This window comes from Podarcis bocagei (assembly GCF_964188305.1).
Source record: "Podarcis bocagei genome assembly, chromosome: W".
NCBI classification, from domain to species: Eukaryota; Metazoa; Chordata; class Lepidosauria; order Squamata; family Lacertidae; genus Podarcis; species Podarcis bocagei.
In genome coordinates this window covers 93,978,516-93,994,050 of record NC_138131.1, presented here as the reverse complement: position 1 = coordinate 93,994,050, position 15,535 = coordinate 93,978,516, and the positions used below count along the sequence as shown (strand labels likewise).

At 48.5% G+C, this 15,535-nt stretch overlaps 1 long non-coding RNA gene across 1 annotated transcript in view; it reads right to left on the bottom strand.

The window, feature by feature from the left end:
- Positions 1 to 14,659, bottom strand: part of LOC308578264 — a 180,835-nt gene extending 166,176 nt beyond the window's left edge. Inside the window, exon 1 of the long non-coding RNA XR_014003848.1 lies at positions 14,544 to 14,659. This is a non-coding gene — a long non-coding RNA (uncharacterized lncRNA). The remainder of the gene's footprint in view (positions 1 to 14,543) is intronic.
- Positions 14,660 to 15,535: the final 876 nt, after the last annotated feature.

The window sequence follows — 15,535 nt, the reverse complement described above, 5'->3', positions numbered from 1 at the left end:
CTAGTTTAGATGTATTGAAGTCTCCAGGGCCAGATGAACTGCATCCAAGAGTATTAAAAGAACTGGCAGATGTGATCTCAGAACCACTGGCAGTCATCTTTGAGAATTCCTGGAGAACAGGCGAAGTCCCGGGAGACTGGAGGAGGGCAAATGTTGTCCCTATTTTCAAAAAGAAGAAAAGAGAGGACCCAAATAATTACCGCCCAGTCAGTCTGACATCAATACCTGGGAAGATTCTGGAGCAGATCATGAAGCAAACAGTCTGTGAGCACCTAGAAAGGAATGCTGTGATCACCAATAGTCAGCATGGATTTCTGAAAAATAAGTCATGTCAGACTAACCTGATCTCGTTTTTTGACAGAATTACAAGCCTGGTAGATGAAGGGAACGCAGTGGATGTAGCCTACCTTGATTTCAGCAAGGCATTTGACAAGGTGCCCCATGATATTCTTGTAAAGAAGCTGGTAAAATGCGGTCTTGACTGTGCTACCACTCAGTGGATTTGTAACTGGCTGACTGACCGAACCCAAAGAGTGCTCATCAATGGTTCCTCTTCATCCTGGAGAAGAGTGACTAGTGGGGTGCCACAGGGTTCTGTCTTGGGACCGGTCTTATTCAACATCTTTATCAACGACTTGGATGATGGACTCAAGGGCATCCTGATCAAATTTGAAGATCACACCAAACTGGGAGGGGTGGCTAACACCCCAGAGGACAGGATCACACTTCAAAACGACCTTGACAGATTAGAGAACTGGGCCAAAACAAACAAGATGAACTTTAACAGGGAGAAATGTAAAGTATTGCACTTGGGCAAAAAAAATGAGAGGCACAAATACAAGATGGGTGACACCTTGCTTGAGAGCAGTACATGTGAAAAGGATCTAGGAGTCTTGGTTGACCACAAACTTGACATGAGCCAACAGTGTGACGCGGCAGCTAAAAAAGCCAATGCAATTCTGGGCTGCATCAATAGGAGTATAGCATCTAGATCAAGGGAAGTAATAGTGCCACTGTATTCTGCTCTGGTCAGACCTCACCTGGAGTACTGTGTCCAGTTCTGGGCACCACAGTTCAAGAAGGACACTGACAAACTGGAACGTGTCCAGAGGAGGGCAACCAAAATGGTCAAAGGCCTGGAAACGATGCCTTATGAGGAACGGCTAAGGGAGCTGGGCATGTTTAGCCTGGAGAAGAGGAGGTTAAGGGGTGATATGATAGCCATGTTCAAATATATAAAAGGATGTCACATAGAGGAGGGAGAAAGGTTGTTTTCTGCTGCTCCAGAGAAGCGGACACGGAGCAATGGATCCAAACTACAAGAAAGAAGATTCCACCTAAACATTAGGAAGAACTTCCTGACAGTAAGAGCTGTTCGACAGTGGAATTTGCTGCCAAGGAGTGTGATGGAGTCTCCTACTTTGGAGGTCTTTAAGCAGAGGCTTGACAACAATATGTCAGGAGTGCTCTGATGGTGTTTCCTGCTTGGCAGGGGGTTGGACTTGATGGCCCTTGTGGTCTCTTCCAACTCTATGATTCTATGATTCTATGATTCTATGATTCTATGATTCTACAGAAAAAGATGATAAAGCCCTGATTGGGTTTATTTGAAATTGGTGCTTTTGCGGTTAGAATGCACATTCACTCAAAAATCACAGAGTGACATGATTGTTATCAGCCGAGATCAAACATAGTTGTTTCGGTTCTATGTCAATAGAAGGAGGACGAATAAACTTGGATTGTTCTTTCGTGGTCATAAACCCTAACCCTAACCCTAACCCTAACCCTAACCCTAACCCTAACCCTAACCCTAACCCTAACCCTAACCCTAACCCTAACCCTAACCCTAACCCTAACCCTAACCCTAACCTAACCCTAACCCTAACCCTAACCCTAACCCTAACCCTAACCCTAACCCAAACCCAAACCCTAACCCTAACCCTAACCCTAACCCTAACCCTAACCCTAACCCTAACCTTAACCCTAACCCTAACCTTAACCCCAACCCTCAGCCTAACCCTAACCCTTACCCTAACCCTAACCCTAACCCTAACCCTAACCCTAACCCTAACCCTAATCCTAATCCTAAACCTAACCCTAACCCTCACACTAACCCTAACCCTAACCCTAGCAAAGAGAAATGTAATAAGCCTAAACAAAGCCAAACAGGTTGTTTTCGGTTCCAGCTACATAGAAAGAAGCATCTTGGATTTCGTTTATTTCAAGTCTTGTTCTTTGGTGTTAATGCAAATTGACCCAGACATCGCAGTGTGTAATGAGACTAAAATAATGCTTCCATATGCGTAGAAAGAAGACGAATAAGCTTTGCTTGGTCTTATTTCAATTCGCATGGTGTTTTGTGGGTGTGCACGGGAATCACCACCGACCTAAGCAAAAGGGTGTTTTGGGTGCCATCTACATAAAAAAAAGATGATAAAGCTCTGATTGGGTTTATTTCAAATTGATGTTTTGTGGGTTAGAATGCACATTCACCCAAAAATCGCAGAGTGACATTGTCGTTATCAGCCCAAATAAAGGATAGGTGTTTTGGTTCCATCTCAATAGAAAGAGGACAAATAAGCTTGGATTGTTCTTTCGGTGGTCATTCACCCTAACCCTCACCCTCACCCTCACCCTAACCCTCACTCTCACTCTCACTCTCACTCTCACTCTCACTCTCACTCTCACTCTCACCCTAACCCCAACCCCAACCCCAACACCAACCCCAACCCCAACCCCAACCCCAACCCCAACCCCAACCCCAACCCCAACCCCAACCCCAACCCCAACCCTAACCCTAACCCTAACCCCAACCCCAACCCCAACCCCAACCCCAACCCCAACCCCAACCCCAACCCTAACCCTAACCCTAACCCTCACTCTCACCCTAACCCTAACCCTAACCCTAACCCTAACTCTAACCCCAACCCCAACCCCAACCCCAACCCCAACCCCAACCCCAACCCCAACCCCAACCCTAACCCTAACCCTAACCCTAACCCCAACCCTAACCCTAACCCTAAACCTAACCCAAGCCCTAGCAAAGCGAAGTGTAATAAGCCTAAACAAAGCCAAACAGGTTGTTTTGTGTTCCAGCTACATAGAAAGAAGAATATTGGATTTCACTTATTTCAAGTCGTTTTCTTTGGTGTTAATGCACATTGACCCAGAAATCGCAAAGTGTGTGTGATGAAACCAAAATAACACAACACCGTTGTCAGGGGTTTAGGAGCAGAGGCACGGGCAAGGGAGGAAACAGAGAGCGAAGGGGAGGAGGCAGAAGAAAAGATGAGTGATGACGACGACCCGAGATCTCCTAGTCTTTCCAGTGAATCAGAGGATTCACAGAAAGGAGCACCAGTGGCCAGGGCAAGGGGGGCACCCCAGGAAGATAGAGCCAGAAGGGACTCAGGGGGGAGCAGCTGGAAATCGGGACCAGCGTCACCGCCAGGAAGCAGGGAAGAGGAAGGGAGCCAGGGGGGAAGCGCTGGCAGCTCACCACAGGAGGGAGGGCATGAGTCAGGAGTGGCCACACCTCCATCGGGGAGCGAAGAAACGGTTAAGAGGAAGGTGGAAGGTTGGGCGCGCGCGCCAAGTTCAAATGCAGAGGAAGGCGGCGCAGTAAGCAGCCCCGAGAGGGAACCAGGTCCTAAAGCCCGGCGCAAGGAGGCAGGAGGGTCCGGGTCAGCGTCAGAAGAATCCCGGAAGGAGGAGGCCGCGGGGGGTAGAGGGACCCAGAGGAGGACAGTCAGGCGGAAAAGGTGGAGCAAGGCTAGGATATTAAGTTGGTGCTCACGGGGCGGAGACTCAGACGGAGCTTCGCCGATCTAGCTACTAGACGTAGAGTTTGCGCGCAGCAGCGTGAGAATGGAAACTGTAATTCAATAAAGACTTTTACTTAATGATCGCTGGCTAGCGTGATCCTCTGTGAGCTAGGATTTTCAAGCAGCTCTGACAGTAAGCTCCGTCTCCTCATTGTGGGCATCTACAGCCTCGAGGAGGGGAGAGAAACAGGTGCCTACTAGCGAGCTCACGAACGGCAGACGACATGACGGCTGAGCAGCAGATAGAGGACCTCAGAAAAGCAGTGGCACAACTGAACGCCGAGGTTCTCGCATCCAGGAAGAGAGAGGAGGAGGCAGCTGCCGCCTGCAGGGATCTCCAGGTCAGGTTAGACGTGCTGACAAAGCAGACACCCCGGCAGGAGGGAATTGGGTTGGCGAGACGGGCAGGCGGGCTAGTCTCTCACTTCGATGGGAACCTGCAACAGTATCCCAACTTTAGAGCCGACGTACTGTGCGCACTGCAACTGCTGCATAAAGACTTTAGAGATGAACAAGAGAGAGTGGGGTTCATCATGTCCCATCTGCATGGGGATGCGAAAGCATGGCTACGCAATTTATGGAGAGATAAGGATCCGGCGCTCCAGAATGCGGATGCCTTTATTAAAGCGATGGATGGGTGCTTTTTATCAAGTATTGACGTGGATCTTGCACGGAAGGAGGTGCATGGGCTGAGACAAGGGAGGGCCAGCGTCAGGCAGTATCATGCCCGCTTTTTCGCCTTGGTCAGTGCCCTGGAATGGGACAGAGATTCGACCCCTGTAAGAGACCTCTTTTGGGAGGGGCTGCACAACTCGATTAAAGATGAGATCGCGAGGGGGGAGAGACCCCGAACCACCCAGGAGGTCGTTCAGAGGGCACTGGCAGTGGGGGTGAGGCTGGAAGGACGTCCGTGGAGCAGGGACGAAGGGCGTGGAGGGCGCGAACCAGCCGGGGGCCCCTCCTTCCTTCCCAGAGAAGCAGCGCGGGCGCAATCCACGCCTCCGCCAGGAGGAGGAGCCGAACCTATGGAGGTTGGAGGTGCAAGGGCTCAGTCAGCAACCAGAGCCCTAGCACCGGCAGCAGTGAAAGCGAAGCCTCCTAGAGGGAACAGGAAGTGTTACGTCTGTGAGGAACCAGGGCATATGGCAAAAGAGTGTCCCCAGAGGCCCCACAAGCTCACTGCAGCCTCAGCAATGGTGACTGCAGCAACGCAGCAAGGAGGACCACAGCAGGGAAACGACGCAGTCTGGCTGGAGGAAGAGGCACTGGGGCCCAGCCAGACGTGTTAGTGACGCAGTCCCCAGAAATTTTGCAGCCCGTGAACCCCCTCCCGCCCAAACCAGTAGTGCGGCTCACAGCATCTCTCCAGCTGCCCAATGGAATCACCATAGACGTGCCAATCACCATCGACTCAGGCAGCAATGCGGACTTTATAGGGCAGGACTTTGTCGACAGGCACGCTGTGCAGTTGCTGCCAGCCACACTGCCCCTGCAGGTTGTCACGGTGGATGGCAGGGAGCTGCTCGGGGGGCAAGTGGTGAAGCAGACGCCACCAATGGTGATGCGACTTGGGAATCACAGAGAAATCATCAGCTTCAACGTCACTCAACTATCTGACACGCCCGTTGTATTGGGCATGAGTTGGCTGGACAAGCACAGCCCAACGATGGCTTGGTACCAGAGGCAGCTGACCTTCGGCTCTTCCTTTTGTGCTGAACACTGCATCGTGCCCAGGCAGGAAGGAGAGGAAGAGGAGTCACAGCTGCTGCTAGGCACGCTGCAAGCGATTCCCCACAAGTACGCTGAATTTTTGGAAGTTTTCTGCGAGAAGGAGGCAGACAGGCTACCCCCTCACAGACCATATGACTGCAAAATTGACCTGCTGCCGGGGGCGGCGCTGCCTAAAGGGAAACTGTATTCCATGTCAGAGGACGAACTGCAAGAACTCAAGGAGTTCATTGATCATAATTTGCAGCGCGGCTTCATCCGGGAGTCCAAGGCAGTGGGGGGCAGTCCCGTATTCTTTGTTAAGAAGCGGGACACGCCCCAAAAGAGACTCGTAGTGGATTACAGGATTTTGAACAGTGTGACTAGGCCATCGGACTTCCCCATGCCCCGAATTGACGACCTCCTCGCGAAGGTACGGAAGGGCAGAGTGTTCACCAAGTTGGACCTGCGGGGGGCGTACAACCTCATTCGCGTGCGGGAGGGTGATGAGTGGAAGACAGCCATGTTCACGCCACTGGGGACCTACGAATATAGAGTTATGCCTTTTGGATTGCAAAATGGCTCCCACGTTTTTCAAGCATTTATGCATCACGTGTTGGCGGGACTTCTCTACAAGACGTGCGTCTGTTTCTTAGATGACATCCTGATCTTTTCGGAGTCGCAGCAGGAGCATGACAAGCACGTCAAGGAAGTGCTGAGCAGGCTAAAGCAACATAGGCTCTACGCCAAGCTGGAGAAGTGCCAATTTGACGTGACGGAGGTGGATTTTCTGGGCTACAAGCTGTCTGACAAGGGGCTCGCCATGGACAGCGCCAAGGTTCGAGCGGTGCTGGATTGGAAGAGCCCGCGCAACCGGAAGGAGGTCCAACGGTTTGTCGGCTTTGCGAACTTCTATCGCAAGTTTATCAAGGGCTTCGCGATGCAGACGGCGGCCATCACTGACACGCTTAGCTCCAAGAAAAAGAAGTTCATTTGGACAGAGCAGGCGGAGCAGTCCTTTCAGGCACTCAAGCGTCTCTTCGCGTCGGAAGAGCAGCTGCTTCATGTCAACCCCAGCAAGCCGATGAGGGTGGAGACAGACGCTTCGGACAGAGCCGTGGGGGCGGTCCTGCTGCAGAAAGACCCGCAGGGGGTGTGGCGACCGGGAGCGTTTTACTCCAGGAAGCTCAGCAAGTCCGAGCAGAACTACACCATCTGGGACAGGGAGTTGCTGGCCATTCACGCAGCGTTCAAGGCGTGGAGGCACTTTCTGATCGGCGCCAAGCACACGGTGCAGGTTTGCACGGACCACAAGAATCTAGAGCACTGGCGCACGGCACAGTTCCTGAATCAGAGGCAGATACGTTGGGCTGAGTTCTTTGCGAACTTCGACTTCCGAATAGAGTATGTCCCGGGGGACACCAACATCATGGCGGATGCTCTCTCCCGTAAGCCACAGTATCTGGAGGAGGCAACGCCAGCGGCCGCCATGCACATCTTCGCACCGACAGTGTGGGCGTGCGCTGCGGCGACAGTTGACCTGGAGGCGGTGCGACGAGCGTTGCAGGATGACTCCTTCGCGCAAGCAAAAATGGCAGAGGTGCACAGGGGCACGGCGGCGACCGACGAGTTCCAACTGCGAGATGGATTGCTCCTCCATAAAGGGGCGTTCTACGTGCCGGGAAACGAACTTCGCGCCAAGGTACTGCAGCAGCTGCACGACGCGCCCACGGCCGGGCACTTTGGCAAGGAGAAGACGGTGGAATTAGTCGCCAGAGACTTCTGGTGGCCCGGAATGAGAGGGGAAGTCGCGGACTACGTGGCGAGGTGTGACATCTTAAAGGTGTGACATCTTAAAGGATTAAGATTGGTATGATATTGGGAATACATAAGAGAGAGAAAAGCAGGAACAAGAAACAAAAAATTTCTCCTGACAAGCCAAAACATGGGAAGTCTCTTTATATCATTCAGAATGTTTAACTGCTTTTATTATTTGTACAGTGGTACCTTGGTTTAAGACCAGACTAGTTTACGACCATTTTGGATTACGACCAACTCAAACCCAGAAGTGCGTGCCTCGGTTTGCGACCTTTTTTGGATATTATGAACCGAGTGAAACGGGACAAACCCCAGAAACCTGAAAAGTGGCAAACATTACTTTGATACCCAGACAAGATAAGGACATAGCAAATCCTAGAAATGTCCGACCGATTTCATTATTAAACTGCGACTATCAACTGCTTGCAGCAATATAAGCAAACAGACCTTAAAAAGTTATGAATGATTGAATGCATCCCCGGCTGGCAGTTAAAAGATAATGTTAGAAATCATAATATATCCAGCTGGCTCAGTGGAAGGAAGCAGTATTTTCCGGTTCCTGCCCTCAAGACTTTAGCCGTGACATTTTGTCCCACTGCCAGAAAAGCACCTCTAGCTCCCTCGTTTCTGTGGCAACGCTTTTTGGGATGTGGTTCTTTGCAGGCCCATTTGTATTTCAATAAAGGCCTATCTTTCCACTTGGAGACTTCCTCCTTTTTGGGGGGGTTTCTGTGGGTAACCTCCAGTCTAGGAAACTCTTTTTGAATTTATCCTACATATATGAGACTGAAACACTATAAATATTGGTAGAAACAACTCTACTGTGAAGTTCAGTTTACAGATGGGGGGGGGGGATATTCCAAAGCAGAGCCCATCTTTTTCACGGGATCCAACTGTTACAGAAATTATGGGGGGGGGCACATCTTTAAAGTTGTTAAATGTTACAAATATTATGCATAAAGGTATACTTTCGACTTAACAGCTCAGGGATGTTACCTAGCTTAAAAATCATATAAAATCAACTCCTTTGCCATTTTCCTTCATTCCACTGCCAATTTGCTTCACTGGCCAAGGACTTGGAAAGCACTCGGTCCCCACCATAATCCCTCAAGCGGGAGGTCACATATGCAAAGGAAGGTACTCATAGGTGTCAATCGCTGGGCAAAGGCACTCCTCCGGACTTGCCCAGGTGGCAGACTATGCAGACCCAAGTTCTATTGTCCCTTTGTAGCAGGTGCTTAGAATGTACTTCCCAACACATATCCTGTATCCGCCTGTTGCCCCAACACATTCCTCCTAGTTGATCATGTATAACCCTCCCCTTTTCTGATGTAGGAATGATGTAGCGATGATGCTTAATGAACTGTATGCTGGGATAAGATGGAACCTTTGAAAAGTCCTTGTCACCCCATCCTTGGGATTCAAAATTCCTCTTTGACCCTGTTGCGCAATAAACTTTGGTCTACAGCAATTTGCTCCAGTTGGTGGCTGGACTCCTTCCTTTATTCTGGCTCTGCCCAACCAGCTGGGGGACTGAGCAGCCTTGCACATAGATTTTCCCATAACACTTCTTAAACTTGGGACTGTCTGCATGTGACCCCATCTCTACAGCTCCCATAAACACCACAGAGAAGGTGGCCGGAGCCTGAAAGGCGAAAGCCTAGGCCTCGAATGCAGGTCTCAGGGATGCTTCCCCAGTTTCCCCCGTGGAGACCTGGGACCCCTTCTCCTTCGGAAGGGACCTCCGAGGAGGAAGCCAGGGCAGATATAAAGTTCCTTTCCCCACTTGCCAGGAGCCTGAGCTCCATTTGGGGTCCCTCCTTCCGCACCCCAAGGTTCCTCCAAGGCCTTGGGGAAGGAAACTGAGGCAGACTCTGCTTGTTCCCCAGGGCCCTGGGCAATTTCCCTAGAGTCCCCCCCCCCACTGCCTCCTGAGACCCGCAGGGATCCGGAGTGGGAGCGACTTCTCCTGTTCCGCCTGAGGGGGAGGAACAGAGGTCTTGGCCCATTTGGGGGGGCAAGCGAGGGCCATCCAGAAAGGGCTCCTGGGACCCCGAGGGGCCAGAAGGGGAGTCTCCAGCCTGGCCTTTCCCCTGTTCCTGCAGGTGGAGCCCTTCTCCTAGCGCTGACTCTTGGGGTGACAAAGGTGTCTTTGGCTGGGGAGGATAAACTAAGCGTCCCAGAATCCTTTTCGTGAGGCGGAGGAGAGGATGGGCTCCAAAAGGATGCCTTCTTTGGGGGGGGGAGGGTTAGTCAGCCAAAATCAATAGATGGGGGGCGGTTCAAAGAGGGCTTGGAGCCCCTCTCAACCTGGCAGAGAAAAACACCCCCCCACTCCCTCCCTCCCCCCCCCGGCTGCTGCTCTCCTCTCTTCCCGGCTCAATCCACCCACTTCCGGGTTCTCTCTTGCCCTCACCCAATCGCCATGCACAGAGCACCCTGCTCCCCTCCAATTCCTGACCGGTCTGGAAGTGAAGCTGCGGAGGAGGCCCAGGAGGCGGTCCCAGGAGCTCCCCCTTCCACAACAACCCTGCCAGGCTGGCCTCTGGCATGTCGCCCCCTTTCCAGCAGGCGAAGCTGCAGGGACCACTCACTTCCTGGCCCTCCAAAAATGGAGGAGGCCTTGGACCCTGGATGAGCCTGAGAGGAGCCTTGAGGGGGGCAGAGAGGGGCTCTTGCCCCTTCCCAGACTTCTCCTCCAACCATTTATTGCTACTGTTTATCAAACTTGGCCACCCTCACCAAACAGACCCACAGCATGCAGTTCTTTTCAAGGCGTGTTTATTCTCCAGGTTGGCTCTGCCCCACGGGGCTTACAGTTGTAGCAGGAACCCCCCCACCCCAATCATTCTGTTTGCACAAACTTCACACACACTCACACTCACACACTACATACGCCACATTTCTGTTATAAATTCATAGAAAATCAACCATACATCGGATTTGCACTGTTCCATTTTTTACTCCATGTGACAAAGACTATCAAAGGATCAAAGGGGGGTGCTTGGTTTCTGGTCAGCCATAATCTCTTCAGCATACCAGCACATCCACAGGAGCCCTGCCCAGTTGCTATGTCAACCCTGATAATCCCAGACAGAAGACAATCAAAATCACAAAGAACAGTGGATTCACCACGGGCTGAAACAAAGGACAATGATCAGATCTTCCCTCTGGGGGCAGGAAACTGCAAACTCCCCATTGTCACCTGGAAAAGTACTCATGGGGAGGGGGAAAGGAGGAACCAGCCAGGTGACAGGACACTCAGGTTACCACCACAACTCCTCCCTCAACCCCTCCTTTCTGTAATGAATGCATGATGTCAACCCTTTCTGTAACGTATGCATGATGTCAACCCCTCCTTTCTGTAATGTATGCATGATGTTTCTGGGGGTGGGCTTGACCTAGAGGAGGGGAATTTCAAAAGTTTTTATAAGGTCTTGCAGCCCATTGTTCTGGGTCTTTCCTCTCTCCTGCAAGTGAGGGGAACACCCTGATGCATCAGTTCAATAAAGGCCAAGCCTACAGGCTGCTGTTTTGCTCCAAGTTATCCTGGTTGGTGTCTTTGTTTTGTCCAAGGGAGCCCTCAGATTTTTCCGTTAACAGTTGGCGACCGCGACTCAGGGACACTTGGTTCTCCTGTAAAGGTGAGAGGGGAGATAGAAGGGATCGGGCGCCACTGGGCAACCTTAGCCCAGGGATCCTTCTTCCTCTCCCTGCCTCCTCTTTGCGGGCGGTAATCAATCGTCACCAAAAGCTCAACCAGGGGAGCAAAGGCAAGGTCAAGCCGGCTAAAAAGAAAAGGATCCTGAGATTTGCGGGGGACATCTTCGAACGTGAGTATGGTTTGAAGTCAAATACATTGGGAGGGGGGTGGAAAAGTAACGTCCCCACGACAGCCAGACTTTCCTTCTTTCATTTCTGACGGTATCCTTCGGAGTCGGCCGGGTACGTTCTCTCTCTCTCTCTCTCCTTTTTTCCCCCGATTCTCCCCCTCGGAGGGTGGCCAGGGAAATCGCGGAACTTTTCTGTCTGACGTTATCTCTCGGGGTCGTCTAGGAACGTCAAATCCTTTCCCTTTCTCTTCCCCAATTCCTTACGCGGAATGTGACCGGGGAAATTGTGGTACTATTACTGTTTTCCGATGTTCCCCCTCGGGGTCGTCCAGGAACGTCTTAATCTCTCTCTCCTTTTCTCCCCCGTTTTCCGTCTTGGAATTGAGTCCGGGAAAGCGTGGCTCCTTTACTGTTTCTCTGACGTCTTCCCTCGGAGGCGTCCCTACAATTTGTTTTCTCGACCCCCGATCTGGCACTGCACTGCACAGGCGTCCAGTAGGGAGCCCGAACTTAGTCCAAAAGGCTAGGCAGGAGGCTGTTGTGGAGGGTAGAAGGTAGAAGTTTTCGGGCCAGGTGTCCCGAGGTAGAAGTTTTCGGGCCAGGTGTCCCGTGGTAGAAGTTTTCGGGCCAGGTGTCCCGAGGTAGAAGTTTTCGGGCCAGGTGTCCCGAGGTAGAAGTTTTCGGGCCAGGTGTCCCGAGGTAGAAGTTTTCGGGCCAGGTGTCCCGTGGTAGAAGTTTTCGGGCCAGGTGTCCCGAGGTAGAAGTTTTCAGGCCAGGTGTCCCGTGGATGAAGTTTAAGTTCATGTATAAGATTTATTGAAATGAGTTTGTAGCTTGAAGATAAGTAGGAATTGTGTTAGTCAATGGTACTTTGAGTACTGAAAGGATCTTCTATCTGTCCCCCCTTTCTTTCCCATTGCCTTTCCTCCCTTGTGTGTGTGTTTCCACTCTTTCTGTCTTTAGCGTACTTCGTTAACGAAAAAAGCCCAATAATAACATATGAGAGAATGGGAGCTCGCTAAACACCCTAGCTGGACTCCTCCTGGCAACAAAGCTTCCATGAAGCCTTTTTGCCCCAGAGAGGACTCTAATATGCCCCTCCAGCTTGTCATTTCCAATTAGAGAAAAATAGAAATAAAATAAAGGGGCAAAAATGGTTAAGTTTGTGTTGTTAAACTGTAGCCTAGAGCTGGAACATGAAACTGTAAACTTAATGGTGCTCAGAAGGCAGTAGATATAATAACAGCCCAGCATTAGAGATCTTAGTTTCTCTTAAAAAAAAAAAAGAAGAATAAAATTAAAAAAAATGAATAAGAGATGTACTCAAAGATTTAGAAATATTTCAAGGGTTTGTATTTACATTGGCCTTGGCATCCACAGACTGTTCTTAAATGCACATAGTTTTAAATTGCAAGCTTGCTTCAAAATTTTAAATCTAAGAAAGCCATGTTGCGCCTTATCAATCTTAAAACAAAACAAAATGGAGAATGGAGTGTGCAAATGTTTGTTATTTGAGAGAGGCTCTAAAAGAGAGTTTCCCTCCCAAGTGGTGAAATCCTGTATACGTGCTACTTGTGTTCTGAAAGGGGGATTACCCCACCTCTTTCTTCTAGTTTTAAGTGAGGAGGGTGATTCTAAGTCTAATGGCAAATGATGTTTGTTGTAACTTTTGAGTTTGTGAGAAGGTGAAGTTAACCTAATGTTTCTGCTGCAAAAGCCTAGTTGAGCACAACTGCTCTCTCAAACTAAAATGCAGTGTATGTATTTCATTAAGCGTATGCCTATAAAAGTATGGTGTTCATTCTAAGAAAAAAAATATTTGAGTCCAGTTTTAACTTTGATTTGGTTGGACAGAAGAGTTATTGTAAGGCTCCTGATATCAGTCTCTATAAGGCTTCATGGCCTCTTTTGTTAGAAAATGCCCCCCTCCCCCTTGTTTCACCCTGCCTATTTCAGTTGGTTTCTCCCTTCTTACTTCTGTGCTAGGTAAATTTACTCCCGAGTAAGCTTCCTTTAAAGGAAACTGCAAAGGGGGGAGGGGGCAACACTTGTGTATTCCCTTTAAAAAAAATCAAATCTAGGGCTGCTTTAACTGTGCTTTATAAGAGATCCTCTCCCTATCTTACGAAAACTGTTCACTTCTTCCTTAAATATCATTTCAAACTCACTCAAACTATCTCAAGATCTGCAAAAAGGGTTCTGTGTAAAGTTATGTACTTTTATTTTCCTCTTCCTTAGTACATGATATGAGCATAGATGTTTCCTTTCCCAGCTGGAAATCTGTACTTAAATGGTGTATGCCTCTTTGGTAGTACAAATCTTGCTGCGAAATCTTGCTGTGAACCCTATATTTTGGAGGGTTGGACTAGATGACCCCAGGGTCCCTTTCAACTCTCCCAATTTGTGGCTGTGTGGAAGACCATGTGTCTGCAAGCATTGGAGGGTAATTCTTAAATTCTGGTGTGGTAATGGAGTTGAAATTCAGCCTAGCTTTGCTTTTTAGTTTTAAAAGGTGCGAGATGAAGCCATGATGTTTTGAAGCACAACTGGTAACATCAAGCATTTGGGTGATTACAGTGTTTATCATTTTGTCTACTATTAAAAAATCAGACCTCAAAGTCAGCTCAATACATAGACGCCTTGACCATCCATCCTGTAAATAAAGGGCAGTAGAATTTGTCTGCAAATGGTAAGGCTGAAATGGCTGAGAATGTTAAAAAAAAAAAAAAATCCTATGAATTCTAACTCTGGCCATTTTTACTCATAAATAAGAGAGCGGTTGATTGTTCCGCGAATGGCCAGAAGGATATTAGCCCTTTCCTGTACATAAAGGAAGCAGTCTCTTGCTTGGGCTGAAATTGCTAGTTTTGGTGAATACTTAAATTGCTGAGTTCCTCTTTTTCGTTTAAAATCAAACCCTGTTTTCAAAATCTACTCCTTGCCCTTCCCTTCCCTTATTCAAATGGTAATTTAGCCAAAGGATGCAACATTTTCAATAGTATAAAAGGTTTGCTGAGACATGAACTCTGCACATGCACAGAGGCTAGATCAGCTAAAGAAGAGAGGGAGAGGAAGGGGGGAACTGTAAGGGGGGAGAGGAGGTTTCTTCCAAATGTAAAAGAAAACTCGGAACCATTGAGGAACCATTGAGGGAAATCACCCTTAATCTGTCTTTGCTCCAGGGGCTATTTAAGACAAAAGGCTAAAAAAACAAACAAAAAAAAACAAAAAAAACTAGCCCATCAAAAAGTCAAGAGCTTTCCAGGTTCCAAATCTTAACATGCCAAATTCTTTTCACAGGTAAATATCAAAGCATTCCCCCCCTCAATGGGAATTTTAGGAACAGCATTTCCTGACAGACTTCTCACATGAAATAATTTTCCCTTTTAACAGGATATGTGAACCCCGATAACAAAGTGTTTGTCCCTTTTTCCTCCCACAGCAACTTTCTTTCTGTTCTGTGAAACAAGTCTGAATCCCTGCTACAGTTTGACTTCCATCTCTTTGTGGCTTTGACACTTTTTTTTAAAGTTACAAATAATCTGTTTTCATTTATTTAATCTGTCTCTCCATGATGTCTATGAAGTTAATCGAAGCACAACCAAACATTGTTTGTGGAATGGTATTTGTTTACCTTTTTGCCTGAGCATTTCTTATTAATTCTGTCATCTTGGCTAGTGCAAGGTACTTGCACAACTTTAAATTGCCATTCATTTTTTTTCCTTGGTATTAAGTCATTTTCCAGTATTGTCCTATAGCCGATGTTGTCACTTCAAGAAACACTCTTTTATTTTCATTGTTACTTCAGATTTCTTAAAATTGTGTGTCTTAGCATTTATTTATTTTTCGTTCCTCATAAGTCATTGTGTGTGTTTCATTATTATTTTAACCTTGTATTTTTTACAGTTCTCTTTCTCTCCAAAGTGAAGGAAAGCAAACGAACTTGGCAGATAATAACAGTAGTTATAGGAAAATGTGATAATAATATTGGAATGAATGAAACGCTTAATGTGCTAAGATTTTTTATTATTTGCAGCTTCCCATGAAAAATGGAGGACATCCTTCTTGTCTAACTGTGTTTTTAAGTCGCCCCAAAACCCTGCCCCTTACAGGATATCACTTCTACAGATGTGCAATGATGAAAAGCAGCAACAACCCAACCCCTTCGCCATCACAAGACCTGCAACGCCAGAGTTTTCAAAGTGCCCACAGCTATCTCTTTCAAAGGATATAGACTGATGGGGAGTGGGCCTGACAAAGGGGGGTGGAGTTGACTTGCAAGGACATCTTTTCACTTGAACCTCAAGCCTCTGTGCTCCAGGATTCAAAAGATACATGCGTAAAAGATCACAA